This window comes from Sapajus apella, unplaced genomic scaffold (genome assembly GCF_009761245.1).
Source record: "Sapajus apella isolate SASKATOON/1434 unplaced genomic scaffold, GSC_monkey_1.0 scaffold6, whole genome shotgun sequence".
Classification (NCBI taxonomy): domain Eukaryota; kingdom Metazoa; phylum Chordata; class Mammalia; order Primates; family Cebidae; genus Sapajus; species Sapajus apella.
The window spans coordinates 71983448-72008843 of NW_022436946.1; the positions used below are offsets into that span (position 1 = coordinate 71983448).

Genomic DNA, 25396 nt, shown 5'->3' on the forward strand with positions numbered 1-25396 from the left:
TTTTGCTTCATTTACTCTGAAATAAACGAGCTACTGTATGAGGAAACTCAAACAGTCCTCCGAAGAGAAACACATGTCAAGGAACTGAAGCCTCCTGCCAATAACCAGCACTAATTTGGCAGAAACATGTGTAAGCTACTTGGAGGTGAAGCCTGCAGCCTCAGTCGAGATGTTGCTAACATCTTGCCTCAAACTCATAAAAGATTACCAGCTAAAATTACCCAAACTACCAGCTAAGCTGTTCCCAAATTGCTGATGCTTGGAAATTCTGTGAGATACCCATTTATTGTTATTTTAAGCTGCTCATTTTAGGAAAAAAATTGTAATGTAGCAACAAATCAGTAATACAGTATTGGAGGGGAAAAATAATCAGAATAGTTTGTAACAAAGCATAAAGTTGACAAGTTCATGAAAATGGGAAGTAAGGTAAGATGTAGAAGAAAATATCCATACAATATTAAGAAAAGGCACAAAACCCTCTGAGCTTTTTACCTGCTCAGAGAATAAAACACAGGAACCAAGTCAAAGTAAATATAAAATTTAAAAAAAATATATTAGGTCACAGTAAACAGAAAAAAAAGCCAGGAGATAAAGAACAAAATAAAAGTTCATTTTGACAAAAATGGTCACAAAATCCAGAATAGCATCTTTTTAAAAGAGATTAACATCAGGTCAATTTAAAGCAAAATCACTAGTGATTTGTAACACAAAGCATCTAGCTGTCCATATTGTATTACATTACAAAGAATCAAAAGTACAGGCTTCATATGATTTTAGGCAGCTCGGTCCTAAGAGGCATATGGGGCACTAATTAGGGCAAACACAGAAAAATACGGAAGAAAAAATTTGTTATTGCTTTGTATAAATATGTAAACAGGTAAATCTAACCCAAATAGTTGAGAGTATTCACAAATATGGTATTCTTGTTGATTCTAATTATGTCAATACAAGCAATAAATCCTTTAGTTGCATACTCTTTTTCCAGTTGGCTTTGCTACATAAGGAGAATAGTACAACTTGGTTCTCATTTGGCTCCACTAACATGTCTCATGATAACTTTTCCAGTATATAAATGTGGATACATGTACTGCATTATCAGGCAGTATCTAAAGGGGCAGCATTACCATCAGCTTATACATTTTATGTTTTATGTTAAACTCCAAATAAAATGCAGCTTGGCATGCATATGAATAATAACGTTATGAATAAAGTACAAATTTCACCAATTTTAAATAAAGGACCTAAAACGGTGATTTAGATTGAGTGGCATATTCTCCAAAGATCCTTAGTTGAGAAAAGAAGACATGATTGCAACCAGATACAATTTTTTATAAGAATACATTGTTATAAAGCATTATTTTGCCACAAAAACTTAATAGCAGTGAGTCATTTTGCACTAAAATAAATGGAAATATTCTAAAATTTAAAATATATATATATCTCAGGCTGCTGAATAGCTTTGGTAAATGACAAAATTGTCAACTTTTGCATTTTATTGTTTGATTTATATATATTCAAATAACTGCTTATTAAATCATGCTCACTGATTTTGAGTAAGTCTACAAAAAAAAAAAACTGATTTTAGAGCCCTCTCTAACATATATATAAATTTCTTGGCTCATTAACTACCTTAGAGAATCAACCAAGTCAAATGTTAGTAAGAACTTTAAATTTTCCAGATTTTATCTGCTTTCTATTTTATAAAAATAAAGAGCAACACTTTATAACATAGTTACAAGTTCTAAGTGAATTATACTTTAACTCAAACTGATACATACAATGTGAGATATATCTTAACTATAATTACTTGTTACATCTGATTCCCTAATAACTACACAAAGTATTATGTAGAAGAATGTTCTATGCAAAAGAAATCCGCACCTTTCAACATCATGACTCTTTGTGTTGTTATCCTTCAATGATTTTACATGGATAGGCTTAATTTTCTATATTTCTTATTCAGTACATATTTCCTTTTCAAAACTATCCCCTAACTTTAATACAACATTTTGGCCTCCACTTCAATAGTGTATAGGCTGGCGTTTTAATTTTCCTATTCTTTTCTGACACCCCAATTAACCTAATCTAGGTTAAGAAGTATTCTAAAATATTAGTGGAACATTAATACTAGCAAATAACATCAGAGTCCTATAGTTTAATCCTTAAGGACTAAACATGGTAACTAAATTTTACCTAGTCATTCAAGTCCATGGTTTTCTAAGGAGCAGCAAGAGGAGAGACACCTGCCCTCTCCCACTGGCTAATTTTAATTCTTTCACAAATGACTGAAAGTCCTGTGAGTCATACACATGAATTTCTTTATAAATATGTATGAGTATTTTTTATTAAAGCGTATATTTGAAATAAAATCTTTCTGATGTAACCATTTATGAAAACATATTTCTATGGACCAATGAGTTACTAACATTTTTATAATCTCCTAAAACTTTATTCATGTTATATTTCTCTCTGAAAGTAACAAACTGTGTGAATTTCAACAAATGGTACCACCAATGCAGCACAGTTTAAACATAAATTCTTCAAACTTCATTTCTCTTTAATACCACTTTGCTATACTGCACCTCCATCTTTCAAGTTCTACTATTCTATTTCCCTCTCAAGTACCAAGCATTTAGAATTTTGATTCTATAGACAATATTTTAAGTGGACTGAATCATTTTGTTTAGTAAGAATATTACAGTAGTAAAATATGTCAAACAATTGCCAAATCTATTATTTAAATAATTTTCAATATATAAAACAATACCCATGGTTATTTTGAGAAATTAGCAATAAAAATATTAATATAAAACTTCATTATGCTGATAATTGGCTAGTTAATCATAACAGAGGAAGAAATAATCAATAATATAATTTTGGTCTATAATATACCTATTGTTTACTCAGCTATAAACAATGTTGGTTGATCTAAATACTGGCATCAGCCCAAAATGATATCGGTATTTTTTTTGTCAAAGTAAGAAAATACCAACAATTATTCATCTTATTGTTTCAATGGGTTTAATATGCCACTTGTTTAAATTTGAAAAAACATTAGATTAGTTAGCTAAGTAATATCATAACACATCCCTTTGGAGATAAATTTTAGTGAAATTGTCAGTCAGTTATGTATTTATAGATGTTAAAAATTTAGCAAGAACATTACATATGTTTTAATTTCCCAATATCTCCAAATAACTGCTTTTACCTGAATTCTAAAAATATTGGCTTGCATACTGCTGTTTTCTTAATATAATAATTTTTACTTTTGATTTTTTGAAATATATACACTATTTTAACATTTAAGTATATTTCAAAATTGAATTATAATGAACCTTTTTCATTCTTTTAAAACCTTTATGTTACCTGCAATTTTACTGCACCTAGATTTGGGTGCAGTGCTACAGTACTACACTTTGGGCTAATAACACAAACAAGCAAGCAAATCCAGAAATCCCTCTTCTACTGTTTCCTGAAGCCCTCACATTTAAGCCAGTAACTAATCAGCTTACACATGGTCCACACCTTATGAACTCTCCCGTTCATGTTGTTCAAGTTCATCATTTAATTTTGTGTTATGTATATTTCCCCCAGAGCATGACATTTCAATTCTGTCTGACTTCTGAAGGCTTACTTGAGCAGATGTTCCAGACAGAGCTAGAAGGACTTGCCTGGTAGCTTGGTTTCCCTAATTTTAATCAAATGTTCAGTCATGTGAAGCCAGAAGGAGTTTCTTTTTAAATTACTATAAATTTCACACAGAGCTACTGTGTGGTGCAAAGAATCCAAAATGCTTTTTTCTAAAAGGTTAGAAAGTCAGCTGAAACACAGTTGAATACAAATAAAAGTATTTATGCAAGTGAGTGGCCTGAGTCCCTCTCTTGCTTTGTCTAAACTTCAAAACCAAGATGCCAGCTTCTGTTGGCTGAAAAGTTTCCACTAAACGGTTTGATTTGAGAGGTGCTAGAAAGCAGTTCTTGTTCCCAAAAGCCTCTCTTCCATCTGATATATGAAATGTTTTTCAAAGTATATACAAGGGCTCTACTATTATAACAGACAGTTTAAAATTCATGCATTCCTGAAAAGGAAATACAGTGACTTCAATTTGTGCAAAGATGTAATTTTCCGTCATTAGACCAGAGGTGAATCTGTGACTGTGTTTATATACAGTACGTGAAAATAGCGGCGGAAAGGACAGGTGTTGACAGGGAAGAGAGCAGAGGACAAAGAAATGACTCAGAGACAGCACAAGCCAAACTTTCTCTAACTTACAACTTAAGATTTTCCTTGAATCTTGGATAAGATACTGCAAAACACAGAAAAGAACTGAAATGAAAAATACTGAAATAAAAAGGAAAAAATTAAAATGATTAAAACTGAGCTCACATACTGGTTTTAGAGTTATGGCAATAGCTGTAACTTGTACTGTGCTGCTTTATAAGCAGGCTCAGATATCCATTTAACAAGAAAAAAATTACTTTAAAATGGTAAAAAATATATTTCAGATCTATACAGATTTTTTATTTTTTAAGTAATATGACATACAGTTTAAATTAATATAACAGCTTAAAAACAAAACTGGGAGAAGTCAGAGACCATTTTACATGCTTTTATATGGTTTTGCCTAAACAGTGGGTATTTAAAATAATTTTAATTGCTGTATACCTATATAGATAGACATAGATAGCTACAGATACATAAAAATTGGAAACAAATGTTTTAAATTGACTTTTTTTGGCCTGATGGAAAATTTTTTTTTACTTTATAATTTACCACCTACATTTCAAGTTCTAATTGTCTAAATAACATAAATGTAACATAAATATATATATAATATATAAATTGTATCTTTGAAGAAATATGTTTATGGCTTATAATTTATATAACATATAATGTATCAATTAAAGTTATTTAATTATATATAACTAAATTTACAAATATATTATTAAATAACTAACTCTATATACTTAGCAACAACTATACACACACACACACACACACACACACACACACACAGCAACAACTATCTAGAAATATATAGTTGCTGTTGTTGTTGTTTCAGGGACAGAGTCCCACTATACTGCTCATGCTGGACTCAAACTGTCTGGGCAATTTATATTACTGGGCTCAAGCAATCTTTCCAACTCAGCCTCCTGAGTAGCTGGAACTACTGGTATACACCATTGTGCCCAGCTCAATTGCTATTTTCACTAGGGTTATAAACATATACTTATTGTGGAAATATCATTTATATTATTTAGACAACTGGACCTTGAAATGTAGGGGACAAATTATAAAGAAAGTCAAAAAAGAGATTTTCCATCATGTAAAAATAAAGATAAAATTTGTTTCCTGTGATTATTTAATGGAAGTATTCTGGATTACAATAAAAATAGGCTTTCAAAAATCAACTTTCAAAACCATTCACCAGTTTCAGCTGGTGAAACAGTCAAGTTCAATAGAAAATTGTTAAGTTCTAAGTATAAAGTTGTGACATGGTAAAAAGCCCCATAAAACTGCATACCTCAACCATACCTCGGCTTTCTGTTTAAACTGCTCTCTATAACCCAAATGTGAATGAGCAATTAAGGACGATAATCACCACCTTAATGTATAAACAAATGCTAATCTTGACTTTTGTGAATCACTTAAGTAACAACCAGAATGTCAAAAAGGGCCCCTGGCCCTCGGAATGTCCGGAGCCCCTCACCCTATCTTCGCCCAGGAATCCACTGGAAGGTCCGAAACCCTCTCACCACCGCCCCCCCGCCCCTCTGCCTCATGCCCAAGGTGATTTTTACGGGTATAAAGGGGTCTTGACACCCTCCTTTGGGGGCCACGGGTTGGAGAGACGTGAGTCCTCCGTGGCCGCCAGCAATAAAGACCCTGCAATTTGGCATACTTTTGTCTTGGTGTTGACTTTATGTGCTCGGTCCTGTACAACAAAGTCAGTCAGAATAAGCTAAGTTATGCTGCAGTAATAAGCTCAAATTTTCAATGGTCTAATACTTCATGTCCATTGCAGATTTGAAAGAAGGCCCTGCTTTTATTCAAGGCCCTGTGTTTATTCAAAGATGCTGCCAACAAACATTTGCTATCAACTCCTATTTCCATGATCTCTGAAGCAGGAAAAAGTGATTGTGGTAAAGTATGCACTGGCTCTTAAAGCTTCTGCATGGAAATGGCACATGATACTTCTCTTTAACATTTATTTGCCCAAGGCAAGTTAGTGACCATACTTAATTTAAAATCATTGGTGAAGTGCAGTTCTACCATGTTTCTATAAGGAGAGGCAAATTCGACTATTTATAAGCAGACCTAATAACCACTATAATAGAAAAGGTAGGCCAACAAAGAGCAGGAAATTGGGGCTTAGGTTAAGCTTAGAGGTAAAGTGGGTGTTGCACAGAGACAGCCAGAATGGTGGTGTGCAGGGAAATAGGCAGTAGGTTTTGCTCCATGGGAGAGATGATTCAAACTATTCTACTGTAGGAAGATGGCTATTAGTAAGACCACAAAATAGCTGGGACCCAAAAGCGCTTTCAGCTTCTGATTCTCACTAACAATAGTAAGCAAGAGGACAGTATTAACCTGGTGGTAAAGGGATTATGAGGACTGAAAGCACAACTACAAATGACCTTTGTGTATTAATCAGTGTTAACTACATTGGTAATGAATTACCTGTTGTATTTGGCTTTCATTTTACATTTCTTTGTTCTATAATAAAAAATCATGTTGTCTTATCATTGACAGTATGTCTTTTAGTCTCATTGGAATGGATTGAGTAATTAATTACCCAGGGTTTTAACTGCAGGCCTGAGACCTCATCCAGCCCCAACATACTTTCCACTTGCTGTACTCTTTTTTTTATTTTTTATAATGTATCAGACACTAGGTGCTTTATTTCAGTCAATACAATGAAGATTTCTCTATGAATTAACATTCCAGAGGAGGAGGAGGGAGACAAACATGATGAATATGTAAATTGCTAGTATTTAGAAGGTAATAAGTATAGCAAGGAGCATCAGGAATGCTGGGTAGTAGTGAGTAGAGTTGCACTTTGAAATTCTTTCTTTCTTTCTTTCATATATATCTATATATTTTAATGCACTTTAGGTTCTGGGGTACATGTGCAGAACATGCAGGATTGTTGCACAGGTACATACATGGCAAGGTGGTTTGCTGCCTCCATCCCCCCCATAAACTATATCTGGCATTTCTCTCTATGTTATCCCACCCAAACCTCCCCACCCCCACTGTTCCTCCCCTATTCCCCACCAACAGACCCCAGTATGTGATACTGCCCTCCCTGTGTCCATGTGTTCTCATTGTTCAACACCCATGTATGAGTAAGGACATGCAGTGTTTTATTTTCTGTTCTTGTGTCAGTTTGCTGAGAATGATGATTTCCAGATTCATTCATGTCCGTACAAAGGATGCGAACTCATTGTTTTTTATGGCTGCATAGTATTCCATGGTGTATATGTGGCACATTTTCCTTGTCCAGTCTATCATCAATGGCCATTTTGGTTGGCTCCAGGTCTTTGCTATTGTAAACAGTGCTTCAATGAACATACATGTACATGTGTCTTTGTAACAGAATGATTTGTCATCCTTTGGATATATAACCAGTAATGGGATTGCTGGGTCAAATGGAATTTCTATTTCTAGATCCTTGAGGAATGGCCACACTGTCTTCCACAATGGTTAACCTACTTTACACTCCCACCAACAGTGTAAAAGTGTTCCTATTTCTCCACATCCTCTCCAGCATCTGTTGTCTCCAGATATTATATTAATGATCACCATTCTAACTGGCATGAGATGGTATCTCAATGTGGTTTTGATTTGAATTTCTCTAATGAACAGTGATGATGAGCATTTTTTCATGTTTGTTGGCCTCATATATGTCTTATTTTCAAAAGTGTCTGTTCATGTCCTTGCCCTACTTTTGAATGGGTTTGTTTGCTTTTTTCTTGCAAATCTGTTTTAGTTCTTTGTAGATTCTGGATATTAGCCCTTTGTCAGATGGGTAGATTGCAAAAACTTTTTCCCATTCTGTTGGTTGCTAGTTCACTCTACTGATTGTTTCTTTTGCTGTACAGAAGCTCTGGTGTTTCATTAGATCCCATTTGTCTATTTTGGCTTTCATTGCCAATGCTTTTGGTGTTTTAGTCATGAAGTCCTTGCTTATGCCTATGTCCTGAATGGTTTTGCCTAGGCTTTCTTCTAGGGTTTTTATGGTGTTACGTCTTACGTTTAAGTCTTTAATCCATCTGGAGTTAATTTTAGTGTTAGGTGTCAGGAAGGGGTCCAGTTTCTGCTTTCTGCACATGGCTAGCCAGTTTTCCAAACACCATTTATTAAACAGGGAATCATTTCCCCTTTGCTCGTTTTTCTCAGGTTTGTCAAATATCAGATGGTTGTAGATGTGTGGTGTTGCCTCCAAGGCCTCTATTCTGTTCCATTGGTCTATACCTCTGTTTTGATATCACTACCATGCTGTTTTGATTACTGTAGCCTTGTAGTATAGTTTGAAGTCAGGTAGTGTGATGCCTCCAGCTTTGTTCTTTTTGCTTAGGATTGTGTTGGCTATGTGGGCTCTCTTTTGGTTCCATATGAAGTTTAAGATGTTTTTTTTTCCAGTTCTGTGAAGAGAGTCATAGGTAGTTTGATGGGGATAGTACTGAATCTATAAATTACTTTGGGCGGTATGGCCATTTTCACAATATTCATTCTTCTTAACCATGAGCATGGAATGTTTTTCCGTCTGTTTGTGTCCTCTCTGATTTCCTTGAGCAGTGGTTTGTAGTTCTCCTTGAAGAGGTCCTTTACATCCTTTGTTAGTGCAAACCGATTGCAACAGCACATCAAAAAGCTTATCCATCATGATCAAATAGGCTTCATCCTGGGGATGTAAGGCTGGTTCAACATACACAAGTCTATAAATGTAATACACCACATAAACAGAACCAAAGACAAAAACTACATGATTATCTCAATAGATGCAGAGAAGGCCATTGACAAAATTCAACAGGGCTTTATGCTAAAAACTCTCAATAAACTAGGTATGGATGGAACATATCTCAAAACAATAAGAGCTATTTATGACAAACCCACAGCCAATATCATACTGAATGGGCAAAAACTGGAAGCATTCCCTTTGAAACCTGGTACTAGACAAGGATGCCCTCTCTCACCACCCCTATTCAATATAGTATTCAAAGTTCTAGCCAGAGAAATCAAGCAAGAAAAAGAAACAAAGGGTATTCAATTAGAAAAGGAGAAAGTCAAATTGTCTCTATTTGCAGATGACAAGATTGTATATTTAGAAGACCCCCACTGTCTCAGCCCAAAATCTCCTTAAACTTCAGCAAGGTCTCAGGATACAAAATCAATGTGCAGAAATCACAGGCATTTCTACACACCAATAACAGCCTTAAAGAGAGCCAAATCAAGAGTGAACTGCCATTCACAATTGCCACTGGCTGTATTTTAACAATGGTTGTCACCCCTCACTACTGGAAACCTAGAAACGGGAGAAGATACAGGTCTAAAGACTAAGCACAGGTTCTTGTCCCAACCTTCTCATCACCAGGAGAAATAAGTTGATCTGTCTACTTATCTCTCTCTCTATGTATCTATCTACCTACCTATGTATCTATATAATCTATCTATAATACTATTTTCATGTGGGTCTGATACATAGTTTTGTTTAATCATAGGCAAGACATTGCTCTAATCTATATACTGGAGTGGTGCTGAATAGAAAAGAAATTAATGTGAGCAGTTTCTTCTCTATGAACATGACAAAAATTTCAACTATACTGTTACTTCAAGCTCAAGGCTGTTTATAGATCTGTATATTATAGTCACAGTATCTCCAAATTTTTCTAATCCTTCTCTTAATTATGGATACTTCAAATAACTCTGAGATACACAGTCTTGTCTCTAGTCACTATTGAATTTGGCAGAATCCAGGGCAGATGGGATGTTTGAGTCAGAGTAGAATGCGGCCTTACTCATAAATCCCTCCATGCCCCAGGGGCATTAGACACTAGAATTTAAATTTCTTCCATTTCGTTACTGGTGACTACAGACTTAAACTAGACTTTGACACAATCTTCTTTCTTCAAGCAAAAGAATGTGCTAATCAAATTTATGGGGCAAGCATGAGTAGCACTGAACTGTGTGCTAAGGAATCACACCCTGACATAATATTATTATTGAGAATTATTATAATTACACATGTATTCATCCTGTGGCTGTACTGCTTAACTTCCAATACATTGATCATTAAGGTTTGAATTGGCAGTTCTTCTAGGTTCCCTTTCTTTTGAAATTCTGATCAAATTCTTTTACAAAATTCATAACACCCCAAATTATAATGAAAAATAAAATAACAGAAACTATGAAAGAACATTATTTTTATTCATAGCAATCTTTGATTTTCTAATTTTACTCTGTTTCTCAATTTTCAACATCTTTCTGTGATAAAAAGCTCACTTTTTAGAGAGGGAATGTGAGCTCTTCCTGGGATTATATTTAAAAACTCACCCCTACTCTTAGTGAAAATTAAGAGAAAAATACATTTGATTTGCACACCCTAAAATATCTCCATTTTTTTTCTTAAGTACTGATAATTAGTGGTTTAGGGGATTATTACTTTAAGATAAATAACTCGGTCCAAGAGCATGTAACTAAATTGAGAGTAATAAACAATGTTAATTAATTCTTAAGCTCAAAGTTAAACACAATCATAGTAGATGTCAAGTGAGAGGCCTGTTTATCAAAATTAAGTATCTCACCTAAAGCAATGTAATTTAAAATATTTTTACTTTGAATATAAATTGGAATGTATCATTTCCCATTGACAGTAGTAGAGTATTAATGAATGTATTTATTGTTCCTGATTGCTTTAATAGGAGAGAAAATGAAAAAAAGTGATTAAGTATGGAAAAATTCCCTTATCCATTCATGATAATATGACTATCTCTAGTATCAACAGAGGGGCTATATTTCCCACTTTACTGCACTGTCACAAAGTTTAAGTGAGACTAAGTAAATGATCACATTCAGTGTCTATAAGAGGTATCAAAAAACCAGTATCTATTATTATAACACAGGCAGTAGTCTGTACCAGAAATCTCAAGTGATCTTTTACCCCTCTCCCTCATTCACATCCTGCCCAAATCCAATTAATCATTAAGTTCTAGCCTACATTTAATTAATCTTTAAGTTCTAGTTGAGTATCATGTGAATCTAATTACTTTTCTCTACTCACACTATAACTATTTTTCCCCTGGTTTACTCTCAACAAATATTTATTAACTGGATGAACATATGGCCATCAAAGTATTCTAAACTAAAATGATTTGCCTTTTTCTAAATCTACTCTGAGCAGGTTTTGTTGATGGTGCTCACATTATTGTTCATTCCTGGAAAGCCTTCTTCCCATGGATCCTGTTAAGACATTAACAGTTTATCAAAGCCTGGTTCAGAAAGCTTGCTCTCTTACTCTTCTCCTTTCCAAAAGGAAAGTAATCTCTTACTCTTCTCTTTTTCCAAGGCACATAAATGTCAGATTCACTAGGGTGGAAATGAAGGAAAAAATGCTAAAGGCAGCCAGAGAGAAAGGTCAAGTTACCCACAAAGGAAATCCCATCAGACTGACAGTGGATCTCTTGGCAGAAACCCTACAAGCCAGAAGAGAACGGGAGCCAATATTCAACATTCTTAAAGAAAAGAACTTTCAACCCAGAATTTCATATCCAGCCAAACTAAGCTTCATAAGTGAAGGAGAAATAAAATCCTTCATGGACAAGCAATTGCAGAAAGAGTTCATCACCACCAGGCCTCCCTTACAAGAGCTCCTGAAGGAAGCCTTAAACATGGAAAGGAACAACCAGTACCAGCCACTGCAAAAACATACCAAATGATAAAGACCATCAACTCAATGAGAAAACTGCATCAACTAATGGGCAAAACAACCAACTAGAATCAAAATGGCAGGATCAGATTCACACATAACAATATTAACCTTAAATGTAAATGGGCTAAATGCCCCAATCCAAAGACACAGACTAGCAAATTGGATAAAAAGTCAAGACCCATCCATGTGCTGTATTCAGGAGACCCATCTCACGTGCAAAGACACACACAGACTCAAAATAAAGGGATGGAGGAAGATTTACCAAGCAAATGGAGGGTGAAAAAAAACAGGGGTTGCAATCCTTGTCTCTGACAAAATGGACTTTAAATCAACAAAGATAAAAGGAGACAAAGAAAGGCATTACATAATGGTAAAGGTATCAATTGCAACAAGAAAAGCTAACTATCCTAAACACGTATGCACCCAATACAGGAGCACCCAGATACATAAAGCAAGTTCTTAATGACCTACAAAGAGACTTAGACTCTCACACAATAATAGTAGGAGACTTTAACACTCCACTGTCAATATTAGACAGATCAATGAGACAGAAAATTAACAAGGATATCCAGGACTTGAACTCAGATCTGGACTAAGCAAACCTAAAAGACATCTACAGAACTCACTACCCCAAATCCACAGAATATACATTCTCCTCAGCACCACATCACACTTACCCTAAAATTTACCACATAACTGGAAGTAAATCACTCCTCAGCAAATGCAAAAAAAAAAAACGGAAATCCTAACAACCAGTCTCTCAGACCACAGTGCAAGCAAATTAGAACTCAGGACTAAGAAACTCATGCAAAACTGCACAACTACAAGGAAACTGAACAACCTGCTCCTGAATGACTACTGGATAAATAACGAAGGCAAAAGGAAAGTAATCTATTCTTACATTTAGCTAATGTAAGAGTAGTTTTCTTATGGGACTTCTAGGGCAACTCTCTTCTAATAGATCAAATTCTTTGAGAATAAGATGAAGGAAATGATCATCTATGCTTCCAAGAGTTAGAACAATTTCTTCTTTGTAACCGAAGCACAATATTCATTTGTTTTAACATAATTGATATTTTAACATGTTGCAGTGCTTCCCAAACTTAGTTGCAAATTATCTGAAGAAATATTTTAGGATGCAGATTTCCAGGTCCTACCCCAGTCTAAAAAATCCAAACCCCTGAAAGAGTGCTGCAGAATGGATTCTTCGGGTTCTCTGATGCATCGTAAATGTGAATAGGCAAGCTAAAACATGTATCTATCCATTACCTAAATCCAACAGTATTAAACATTCATTGAGAGTCAGAAAGCAGTGCATAGCTGGCCCTTTTGAAATTTTCCTATTTTTCTTAGTCCAACAACTTACATTTTAATGTTTATAAGTGTTTCTCCAAGTCCTTTCTTTAAAATCATTAATTTGAATACTGTCTTTTTCTTTAATCAAATGAAGGCAAAAGATTTCAGCAAAATTTAAAAATCCATATCATCCTCTCATGTCATTCCCACTATCACTTTATATGAACATGGTATTTTATAATTTGTCAATTTAACATGTATTTACCATTTCCATTATTTCACCTGTTTTTCTTAGCTATTTATCTTCAGCTTTGTTAATAATCATTATTAATATTTTCATATTTCAGTAGTATAGCTGAGTTATTTAAGGGCTTGAGTTATTTTACTCAAAAGTACTTTTTATCTGGTTTTTCATCATTTTAAGTCATTCGCTAATATTTGGTCATCTTTTTTTATCTTTTATAGTTAATATTTTAGCCAAGTCGTCCATTTTCATTCTACCAAGATGGTAGCATTAAGTCCTTTCACAAATGCAATAGCACGTAGGTCCTCATTCTATTCTTAGATTTGAAATGAATAAAAATTTGTCTGGTGAGCAAATATCCACAGTGTTTTTTTCCTTTTCTTAAAACTCCCCAAAATTATATGTATTTGTATACCACTGATGTAATTTAATTCAAAGCACTCAACAGAAAAACATGACCAATACTAAGACAGTAGATCCAAATAACCTCGTATCAAAATTCATTCTAAAGAACAGAAAAAATATTGATCTAGCTTGATAAAACTCAAATGTAATGAATCTGTAACAAATAACAGCATTTCTTTTGATAATAACCTCTGATAGTTAACACTGGTTTAAAGCCTACTTTGAATCAGATATTTTACATAATTATGTCTACTTCTATCTACAGTAACCCTATCAGATTAAGTACTATTATCCCCAATTTATGGATGTAGAGAAGCTTGTTAAATAACTTTCCCAAGGCACATAGCCATAAGTAGCCTCACCAGGTTTCAAGCCCAAGTCCACCAGGCTCTAAAGCCTTTTACCACACCATTGTCTATCAGCGAAAAAGAGTCAGTATCACTGCTAAACTCCTATGAGGCCATTTGCACTCTGTTGCCTTTGATTTAGTCACTCAGCATCCCTGGTATCAATTTCTTCTTATCAATATTAAATATTGTATTAAAACTTCTCAAAGTCCTTTGCCGCATTGAAACTCTGAGGTTCTAGCATAGAAAGCCTAATGTTTTATTACTATTTCATCTGTTATTATCCTGTGTGGTGAAAAGCCATTACCATTGATATGGTTTGGATATAAGTCTCCCCAAATCTAATGTTGAAATGCAATCCTCAGTGTTGCAGGTAAGGCCTGGTAGAAGGTATTGGAATCATAGGGGCATATCCCTCATGAATGCCTTAGTGGCATTCCCTTTATGAGTGAGTTTATACGAGATCTGATTGTTTAAAAATGTGTAACGCTTCCTACTGTCTCTCTTGCTGCTACCCATCCCCCCATGTGACACACCTGTTCCCCCTTCACCTACCATCATGATTAGAAGCTTCCTAAGGTCCTCACCAGAAGATGAGGCCAGTGCTATGCTTCATGTACAGCCTGCAGAGCCATGAGCAAGCTATACCTCTTTTCTTATAAACTTCTCACCCTCAGGTATTTATAGCAATGTAGGAATGAACAGCCTCTCACACACACAAAAACGGTATGCAGGAGTAAAACATTCATAAAAATATACCTGAAAATGTAGAAGTCATTTTGGAGTAGGCAGAGGCTGAAAGAGTTTGGAAGGGTCAGAAGAGGATGCAACTATCAAGGAAAGTTTGAATCTTCTTAGAGAGACTGGTTACATGGTTGTGGCCAAAATGCTGATAGTGATGTGGACAGGGAAGTCAGGATGAAGAGGTCTCAAATGGAAATAAATAATGTATTGGAAACTGTAGCAAAAGTCATATTGGTTACGCCTTAGCAAAGAGTTTGGCTGCATTCTCTTCATGCCATAGGGAATCTGTGGAAGTTTGGACTTTACAGTGATGGTTTAGCATACCTCTCAGAGGAAATTTCTAAGAAGCAAAATGTTCAAGATGTGGTGTGTCTGCTTCTAACATCCAATGCTCAGATGTGGGAGCAAACAAATGACCTAAAGTTGAAGCCTATAATTAAAAGGTAAGCAGAACATTAAAGTTTGAAAAATTTGCACATGGTAGAAAAGAAAAGCCCCTTTCCAGGGGAAGAATCCAAGAAAACTGCGGAGTAACCACTTGCTACAGAAATTTGCATAACTAAAAGAAAGACATGAGCCTGTAGTCAAGACAATAGAAAAAAGACCTCCAAGCCATTTTTAGAGATCTTCAAGGTAACCCTTGCCATCACAGGTCCAGCGACCCAGAAGGACAGAATGGTTTCCTGAGCCAGGCCGGGAGCACCAAAGCTTTGTGCCACCTAAGGTGGCTGCTCCCTGCATCCCCCCATTCTACGGCTCTAGCTGGAGCTCAAAGGGGCCCAGATACAGCTCAGACCACCACTCTGAGGGGGTAAATGCTATGAACCTTGGTGGCTTCGAGGTGGTGTTAAGCATGAAGGTACACAGAGGACAAGCGTAAAAGAAGCCTGGCAGTCTACATTGAGATTTCAGAGGATGTACAGAAAAGCATAGGGTGCCTAGGCAGAAGCTTGCCACAGGAACAAAGTCCTCACAGAAAACCTCTACCAGGGCAGTGTGAAGGAAAAAGGTGGGGTTGGAGCCCCAGCACAGAGTGCCCACTGGAACATACCTAGTGGAGCTGTGGGAAGGGAGTCATCATCCACTAGACCCCAGAATGGTACATCCACCATCAGCTTCCATGCTGTACCTGGGAAACCTACTAGCACTCAACTCCAACCTGTGAGAGCAGCTATGTGAGCTAAGCCTTGAAAAAACATAGGGGCAGAGCTGCCCAAGACCTTGGGAGTCCACCCCCTTGCAGCAGTGTGCCCTGATTATGGGACATGGAGTCAAAGGAGAACATTTCGGACCCTTAAGGTTTAATGACTGCTCTGCTGGATTTCAGACTTGTGTGGTGCCTACAGCCCCTTTCTCTTGGCCATTTTCTTTCCTCTGGACAGAGAATGTCTACCTAATACCCATACCCCCACTGTATCTTGGAAGTAAATAACTTGTTTTGATTTTAGTCTCATGGATGAGAGAAACTTATTTCCAAATAAGATTTTGGAATTGAGACTTAGGACTTTTGAGTTAATGCTGGAATGAGTATGGTATTGGGAGACTTTGTGAAGAGAGAATTTTATTTTGCAATGTGAGAAGGACGTGAGATTTGTGGGGACCAGGGCAGAATAATATAGTTTGAATTTGTACTCTCCAAATCTCATGTTAAAATGTAATCCCAGTGTTGGAGGTGAGACCTGGCGTGAGGTATGGGGATCATGAGGGAATATCCTTCATGAATGGCTTAGCACCAGCCCCTCTGTTTTGACTGAGGTCATTCAAGATCTGATTGTTTAAAATTGTGTGGCATCTCCCAATCTTTCTTTCTCCCACACATGCCATGTGAGACACTTGTTCTCCCTTCAGGCCCTCACAAAAAGCCAATGCCAGCACTATGTTTCCTGTACAGACTGCAGAGCCTTGAGCCAACTAAGCCTCTTTTCTTATAAATTACCCAGTCTCGGGTATTTCTTTATAGCAAGGCAAGAAACAGCCTAACACAATCAGCTAACTGGAGCTTTAATTTCCTTTGATTGTCTAATTTTCATAACTCTTGTTTATTTTCTGAGAATCATTTAATTTATCATTGGGATTCCTCAGGTTGCTTTTGTGAAAACAACAATCTTGATATGACTGTTCAGATTATTTGCCTTTTTGCTACACTTATTTTTTAATATGTAATACCTTTAAACTGACTCGTGTCCATCAATAAAGTAAAATGTGATGGGATTTGTATTAAAAAAATTAAAACAAACTTTTCCATTATAAAAAGGAAACATTTTATTTAACTTAATGCCATATTTGATATATTGCTTCTAAGATCAGCTAACATATTTCATGGACTCATACATAAAACTAGAGTGAGATGTACTCAGTGAGGCTTTGATTAGGTGGGTTTGCCCATGACTTTTAAGTTTATCTAATGAAATGAGCATTTTATCAGAGATATTTTCTTACTAATTTTTGAAACAATCCTCAAATATCATTGATATAACAGAAATTTATTGATACTCTTTTCATTTTTGTTTCTAGTTGTACATATTTAGAGAAGACAATAACATGAATGAAAAGAAAACAAGACTTAAAATTCGATGGCTTAGGTTTGAAATCTAGTCCTACTTTTGTTAGATAGATCAGCAAATTACATAACATCTCTGGGTTTTAGAATCTTCCAAAAAATACCTACAGGTTTAACAGAGCAATAAAATGGCAAATGCTTAATACTTATTAGTTGAAATTATGCTTTCTGTGTCCACCGAGAACAGTTATTTATCGTATAAACTAATCCTGTTGTTTACCACAAAAACATTAATATACGTAGACTTTAGTGGAAGCGTCACTATCCATATAATGGGAGTCTCAAAACAACCAAAAATAGAAAAGAATGAAAATATGTCTAATATATGACTGCAAATTTCCCAAAATTAAAGAACAACAAAAGATTTTAGAATAAAACCGTTAAGCAAGCATAAGAAGTCCAACACATCACAACATAATGAGCCTGTCTTTATAGATCAATGGAATGAAATAGAGAACTCAGAAATACTTACAGCCAACTTACCTTTGAAAAAAAATGACAAGAATATACTCTTAGAAAAGAACAGCTTTTCAATAAATAGTGCTGGGATATTTGGGTTGCTCTATGCAGAAGAAGGAAACTGGGCCCCTATCTCTCACATACAAAAATATCAACTCAAGATGGGTTAAAGGCTTAATTGTAAAACTTGAAACTATAAAAACACTAGAAGAAAACCTAGGTAATCTCTTCAGGACATTGAGCTAGGCAAAGAATTCATGACAAAGACCTCAAATCACAGGAATCAAAAACAAAAATAGACAAATGTGTTCCAATTAAACTAAAAAGCTTTCCTGCAGCAAAATACATAATCAAAAGAATGAACAGTCAACCTGCAAAATGGGAGAAAATATCTGCAAACTATATGTGGCATAGTTACATAATAACATATTTATAAAATTTAATATCCAAATTAAAAGAACTCAAGGAACTCAACAACAACAAAAATAATCTCATTAAAAAGTGGACAAAGGACGTGAATAGACATATTTCAAAAGAGGACATACAAATGGCCAACATATGAAAAAACAGTCTCACTAATCATCAGAGAAATGTGAATTAAAACCACAATGAGATATTATCTTACGCAATTGACATGGATGAGAACACAGAGAAAATGGAACTCTTACACACTGTTGGTGGCAATGTAAATTAGTAAAGCCTTCAGTATGAAGACGTTTCAAAGAACTAAAAATAGGACTATCATTGAATCCAGAAATCCCACTACTGCATATTTATCTACCCAAAGGAAAAGAGCTCATTACATTTAAAAGGTACCTACATCTGTATGTTTATCACAGCATTATTCACAATAGCAAACATGTGGAAACCACCTAACTGTCCACCAACAGATGATTGAATGAAGACAATGTATAATATGTACAAAATGAAATATCATTCAGCCATAAAAAATATAAGCGGCAGGGCGCGGTGGCTCACGCCTGTAATCCCAGCACTTTGGGAGGCCAAGGCGGGTGGATCACGAGGTCAAGAGATCGAGACCATCCTGGTCAACATGGTAAAACCCCGTCTCTACTAAAAATACAAAAAATCAGCTGGGCATGGTGGCGCATGCCTGTAATCCCAGCTACTCAGGAGGCTGAGGCAGGAGAATTGCCTGAACCCAGGACGCGGAGGTTGCGGTGAGCCGAGATTGCGCCATTGCACTCCAGCCTGGGTAACAACAGCGAAACTCCGTCTCAAAAAAAAAAAAAAAAAAAAAAAAAAAAAAATAAGCATGTCTTTTGCAGCATGAATAGAACTGGAGGCCATTATCTCAAGTGACAGAAGTCAGACATAAGAAGAAAAATACTGCATGTTCTCACTTAAAAGGTGGTAACTAAATAATGTATACGCATGAATATAGAGTGTATAGAGCATGAAATGATAGACAATGGTGACCCAGAAAAATAAGGAGGTAGGAGGAGGATAGATGAAGAGAGATAACTTAAGGGGTATGATGTATGCTATTTGAGTTTCTGATACCCTAAAAGCCCTCATTTCCCCAATATGCAATCTATGCATGTAATAAAAGTACACTTGTACCCCATATGTTTATACATACAAAAATTAAAAAAAAGAATCTGTCTTCCTATAAAAAAAAATCAGATTTACATTTGGTTCTCAAGAGTAACACTTTAAGAAAAAAAAAGTGTAGTAATGTTTGCAGAAGTATTTCTATTTATAGAACTTATATACAAAAGAAACACTATAATAAGAGGATAAATGAAAATATTCTCAATGCCTCTGAAGTTTTGTCACACAAAATTTCTTTAAAACATTTTGGGAAACAGAACTTCAACAAGAAGATAAAAATAAATACAGGAAATCACTAAAATATATACTGGAAGTGGGCTATAATAAGTAACTTATATCATTCTATCATTACCCAGAATGGGACCCCAAAGTCTGCCAGAACAAGAAATAAATGAAACCAATATGTCAATGTTAAGAGATGGGAAGGGCAAGAGACTACTGAAAGCTAGGAAGGAGAGCATGTTAAAGTCATTGCCTTGTTTGTGCAAAGTATAAAGATACTGATCAATTTCAGAAATAATATAGAAAAGTAAATTTAGGTATGAATCTTAATAAATTAAGGTAGCTTCCAGAAAACTAATAATAGACACTCTCTAAAAAACTCATATATTAGAATAATCAACCTTTTCAATGAGCCTAGAAAATGACAAAAAGAAGCAAAATAGAAATACAGAAATAGAAAATGTTAATATGAAATAAGATGGCAAAAAAGTCCTAATGTAGTACTACTTATATGTATTAAACGTATGTATGATATGTATTAATAATATATATGTATTAAATATATCAGTTAAAAGACAGGAATATAAGGCTTGATATAAAATAAATAAGAAAATAAAGACCTGGAAATATGTTTTCTGTAAAAGGCAAACTTAATGAATGTAGAAATTTTGAATGTAGGTGGATGAAAATAAATGTATCAAACAAACAAAAAACAAAAAGAAGCCAGATGAAAACTTTAATAACAGGCAAAGTAGAATTCACCAAGGAAAATTCACAAGGTAAAACAAAAGATATCATGTATCTGTAAAAGAACAATAGATTTAAAAAATGCAATATCACAAACACATATGCTCCTATCAACATAGCCTCAACACTGATTTTTTAATAACTTAAATAAAGCTATGAGTAAATAAACCAAAAATTATGCTGAAATTTTTTTACAAAAAACCTGAGTCTAATGCATAAGGAATATAAATATAAGCAAAGATCTAGAAGATTTTTTAAACACAATAAGCCTGAACAAAAGAATTATAGCAGTTCTGAGACACAATATGAATATTTTCATGTTTCTGTACAGCTAGGATTTCTAAGCAAAGAAAACTGAAATGTCATTTAAAAAAAAAAAAAAACGTTTCTTTTCTTTCCCCAGATCCATTTTCTCACATACCAAGTGTCAGACCTGGAGCCAACTGCTTCCATTCAAAGGGCAATAAAACTTTTCTTCTCGAGTGCCAAGTGCTAGCATACTAGGGGCAGGAATCTTCACTTTTATTCTTATCAGAGAAAATTTGTTTACTTTAGAGAAGAGAGTGTTATGTGCATATCAATTTCTACATAAACTTCCAAATTCACAAGCTTGGATTTCTTCTTTTGTAGTGCAAAATATATTCTGTCAGCATTCAAAGGGTAACATCTGCTATCACTGAATCACCCTTTAAAGAGGTACAGTGGATCATGAAGAATCAGTATGATGGGAATCTATTATTACTTACTACTTAATCTATTATTAAGTAGTAATAGTAACAATAAGTAATCTTTTTGTTTTTAGGATAAAAAGAAACATTAAAAGCTTATCAAGAACATTATACTCAATAATAAATAATACATATGCTTTTAAATTCTAACCTATAACCAAATCGCTATAAATTTCTAACAATTAAGAATATAAAGTTTATGTTCTCTGGCCGTAATTAAATAAATGTAACTAACAACAACAAATCCTTTGGTCTGGAGAAGTATAAATGTATTAATGAGTCACCCATGAACAAAGCACTACATTAAAGTTTATAGTACACTGTTAGTGCAGTACCAAGAGGAAATTTATAGCTTTAAACATATCAATCAAAACAGTAAAAAGAGTAATAATAAAACATTATGAGTTCAATTAACACAACTGGAAAAAGGATAGAGCAAATCCAAAGAAACGGGAATAAAAAATTAATTTCATAATTGCAGCATAAATTATTGAATTAGAGAGCTGCTAAGGTAATAATTAATTTAAAAATTGAACATTGTGCTAATGTTGGAAAACCCTTGACAAAACTGGGAACAACCTAAAACCAGAAATCTTGGTCAACATGAGAAAATAAAGAAAATAAATAATAGACAACATATTTGAATATGTAAATAATTATAAATGATAAAGTCATCTACATTAGCAGTTCTCAAATGTAGTCTGAAGATTTTGAGGGTTCCTAAGACCCTTTTAGAGTTCACAAGGTCAGGACTATTTTCATAATACTAAGTTGTTTTTGTCCTTTTCACTTTTATTTTCTTATGATTGTACAGTGATTTCAGAAGCTATATGCCATGTAACAGGGCAACAGACTAAAATAAAAAGCATATGTAAAAATTTAGCAGTTTCTACTAAGTCAAACCTTAAAGGCTTTGCATAAAGCTAAAAAATTCAATTCTTTTTAATATATTTTTATTTTGGAAATATATAGTTATTTTTCATTAGTAAAATGTTATTTACATTAACTTCTAATGACATATTAAATAGTTTAAAATTTTCTTTTATTATTATTATTAATTATTATCTTGAGACAGAGCCTTGCTCTGTCACCCAGGCTAGAGTGCAGTGGCTTAATCTCGGCTCACCACAGCCTTTGCCGCCCAGGTTCAAGCCATTCTGCTTCAGCCTCCCGAGTAGCTGGGACTACAGGTGCATGCCACCGCATCCAGCAAATTTTTGTATTTTTAGTAGAGGCAAGGTTTCACCATGTTGGCCAGGATGGTCTCAATCTCTTGACTTCAGGATCTGCCCTCCTCAGCCTCCCAAAGTGCTGGGATTATAGGCATGAGCCACCATGCCCAGCCAATTTTAATTTTTAATACAATAATTATCACCATACATAAATGAAAGCTCATCAGAATCTTTGGGATTAATAATTTTGAGATCATCAGTAAATGTTAAGATTATAAAGGGGTTTTGTGACCACAAGGTTTAAATTCTGATGGTGTACACAGAAAGCTCAATAGTGTCAACAAGAAAACTCTATACCAGCAATAACTAACTAGATAATGTGATAGAAATGACACCATTCACAATAGCATCAAATCCCATGAATTATCTAGAAATTAAAATATGAATGAATGATTACAGGTTTGATAGAAAATAGCATTGAACTTACCACAGAACATAAAAAGATTTGAGTAATTGGACAAATAAACTGAACCCCAAAATTTAGGTTCATATACTCAATGCACTGTAAGTAAGCCAAACACTGACACATCAACACTTAGGAGCAGAGAAAGATTTATTTGATTTGGCCTAAGCTTGGGAGCAGGAGAGACAAACCCTCAAATCTGACCTGCCTTTGAACATAACTGGGGGCTTTAAAGAATAGAGTAGGTATAGGGAAGGTAGGGTCCTCCCGTGATCAAAGATATTTGCATCCCTCAGCCTAATCAAACTTCTGGGCACCATCAAGGAGGTCTGCATAACCTAAAAATCACTGTTCTTTAAATGAAAAACAAGTTCATCAATCTTGTGGGAAGACGGAAGAATTAGGATATGAAGTTAATTGATTACTAGTAAATACTGACTACTGAATATGTGCAAGCAAGCACACATGAAGGAAGAAAACAAGGAAAAATAAAAACATAAGTAAAACAAACATCTTATGATCTTTATAATAAAGGCTCAGTTATAAGATGACTAAAATTTTAAAGAGGTATCCTACTTTTCGCCCAATTAATCTACATATCCAATGCAATCAGAATTTCAAGAAAAAGGATCTATAAATAAATTTTTTAAAAAGAATAACAAATAAAGAACGAGCCCTAAAAAATGTTAAGGCATACTAAAAATTCTGACAAGAGACAGAGGTGGATACAAAATATTTTGTATTCTATTCCAGAGACCAGTCCATGCAGCCGATACTCTTTGTACATTCTATGTCTCCCCTCATGTGCTAGTTCTCCAACTGCCAGCACCTGTATTTATTTTCCCTGGAGATTTTCTCTTGTCACTGGAGACTTTTTGCCACCTATACAGATGTCTCCAAGTGCCTAAGACTTAACAGTCTTCAGGAACAGCCCTCAACAAATAACTATTGATTGGGTTTTCAGTGTTGGGCTGGAGCTGGCTTCTTCCAGCTCAAGAGAATCAATTGTTAAAATTTCAAGAACTTTGCAAGCTAGTTGAAATCACTCAGCAGTTTGCAATTCTGCCTGGTGAGGATATTGACACTGCAGATATCACAAGTACTATGAACTGTTTGTTTCCTGAAAGGCAGTTGTTAACCATTTATCAGCATTGCAGTGGTTTGGTGTATATACACCCCTGGATTCCTTACTCTGGGTGCACCAATTACTGTATTTACTCTGGCTCCCAGAGTTTACCACTGGGATTAAAGTAGTACTATAAATGAAATGCAGGTTCAGTTGCTCAAAATTTGCAGAGTCCAGTTAATAAGAGCAAGTCTGGTATAAAGAAAGTGACTTTTATTCCCAAGCTAGTTTAGGGGAGTAAGTACTGGCTTCCTGCTTTAACAGTACTGCTTTGCTTTTGGAGTACAAAGCAGGCATTTTTATAAGGAGTCTTTGCATGAAAGGTGTGCGGGAGAGATGGGAGTTCACATAACTTGCTTCAGTGCCTTGTCTACTGGGTAGTCAAGCTGGCGACCACTGCTGCAATTAGGTTGTAAAAGTGACCAAAAATCTCCAGGTGAGAGAGAGTTTCATAGTGGGCATATTTTGTGTTGCAAATTGACTGTTGTCTCTTGAGGCAATCTCCTCTTGGAAGGGAGTCCTGTTCTGGAGCTCCTAAGCATGTAGTTAGATAAGCTTGCCCTGTAGGGAGTATCTGGTAAAGGAGAGGTGAAAAATTATAATTGCATTTCTAAAGAACTAAGTAGGAAGTGGAAAAAAGGAGGAAAGAGAAAAGAAGAGAAAAAAAAATAGTGCTTGCCTAAAATTGGAACGACACAGAGAAGATTAGCATGGCCTCTGCATAAGGGTGACACACTAATTTGTGAAATGTTCCATAGATTTAGCATCTTTTTAAAAATTATAAGAAAGAAAAAAATAAACTATCTCTTAGAAAAATAGAGATACTCATTTACAGTAGCTAAATTACAAATAAACGATGTGCAATCAAATGCTTGGCTAAGAACTGGCTTTGGAGAACGTCACACTAAAACAACCTACTTATATGTGTGGGTAATTAATACATAATAGAAATGACACTACGAATTAGTAAGAAAATGATGATTTGTTTAGCAGATTATTTTGGGGAAAGGATTACTAAAGAAGAAAATAAAGTTTGTTTGCTTCCTCATATCATATATAACTCCCATTTGATTAAAAACTTAAATGAAAAATGATAAAATATAGTATTAATAAGAAATAATATAGAAGAATATCATCATTATTTAAACATAAGGCTTTCCTAAATCCAAAGTATAAAAGCATAAATTTAACAATTGATGTTTGATTATATCAATAAAAATAAGAATTACTCTTTTCAAAGAAAGGTTATATAGATAACTATAGCAGACAAAAGACACACTGGGAAAGTTGTTTATTATAATTTCCCAAACTAATAGTTGATTGTTTTACCTATGGTATACAAATAATTAATTGAAATAGATAAGAAAAAAAAGCAA

General features: G+C 34.8%; 1 pseudogene; it reads left to right on the plus strand.

Moving 5' to 3' along the window:
* The first annotated feature begins 24682 nt into the window (after window positions 1–24682).
* On the plus strand, window positions 24683–24782 carry LOC116549801 (annotated as a pseudogene).
* The last annotated feature ends 614 nt before the right edge of the window (window positions 24783–25396 follow it).